A 1,519-nucleotide genomic window follows, 5' to 3' on the forward strand; every position below is an offset into this window, starting at 1 on the left:
TATATATATATATATATATTCTGATTATAATTGTATTCTGTCCCTATATCTATTGTTTTAGTTTTGTCTTTAAACTGCTGAAAATGAAACATCACTCTGGCCTATGCATTCACATTTCACTACGTGAAATGAAAGTACGTTCTAACGTATGACTTATTCAACAAATCATCTGATGACTCGTATTTTACACTTTGGATGCATGCTAATGATGTACTATGGGTGTAAAATGTGTCGAAACTATTGTAGTGATTTTAAATAATGTCTCATTTCATTATCTTTCATCCATCATCCATGTCGCTACTAGTTTAACCCCGGGAAGATCTTCCGCATTATTGTTCCTGAAAGTTGCTTTTTTATATCTTTCACGGACTGCATGAAGCTCACTCTGTTCCTACACTTTGATCCTTGGATCTTAGCTTTACACACACACACACACACACACACACACACACACACACATATATTGATACATTATTATGTGTGTATATATACATTTACAGATTTACGTATGTTATAATTCAACTAGTATACTTTTAATTCTATAGAACTAAATGGTCTTTTATTTATGTCCCTCTAAGTGCAACACATTATTTTATTCTTTTAACTAGATAACATTCATTCTATAGAATACAGTTTTCATTGCACTTTTGCGGAAATATACGGCACACTTTCTTCAATTTCCTAGTTTGAAGCACTTAGAACCTTGAACATTACTTCTTTAAATATCTCAATAAACTTGACCTATTTTTTCGTATTGATTTTAGGATCACTCATTTCGGAATTTTACAAATGTAAATTGACAGATATAACGCCGAGGGAAGTTGATCTAAACATTTTCATTAATGCAATAGTGCAATAGTGTAGTAACAACAATCCTCTATATTTACGTTTTCTCACAGCTGAACACTTCTGCTTGATATTTGAATACTAAATAAGGTTTGCGCAATGAATCTGCATCACTAAAATCTGATGTTTACCTGGTTGCAATATCGCATTTAGTGGACTAATCCATAAATCTATAATACTTTTGACTGTAGCTATATTATATTTCTTACGTTTCTATATATATTTATATGAAGTTAAAACTTTAGTGGTTTCAAGGCGGAAGAAAGGATTACAAACGTGTCCATTCGTTTAAAATTGCAATCGGCTTTGTTATGTATCTCAAGACGCCACAAGAAATTGTACGCACTTCGGCTTTTCTACTACGGGAAAATCACATTAATCATACCAAGACGAACACACTTCTAGAAATTAGAGTTAAACACGCTCACAATAAGCTATTAAATTTTAACTTCTAGTGGAGCCCTCTTACTTGAAACAATTGTTACACAAATTAAAAAAATCAGCTGTTGTTCTTGTTTGCACTCGTGTGTTTGAGAAATCACAATCAATACTTTAGAGACTGATTACATTTCTTTTCTATATTAGTAGTTCGTCTGTGAGTAGTTTTATTAGAAACGTTACACGCACACACACACACACACACACACACACACACACACACACACACACACAC

Source organism: Octopus bimaculoides, chromosome 3, assembly GCF_001194135.2.
Source record: "Octopus bimaculoides isolate UCB-OBI-ISO-001 chromosome 3, ASM119413v2, whole genome shotgun sequence".
In the NCBI taxonomy this organism is placed as follows: Eukaryota; Metazoa; Mollusca; class Cephalopoda; order Octopoda; family Octopodidae; genus Octopus; species Octopus bimaculoides.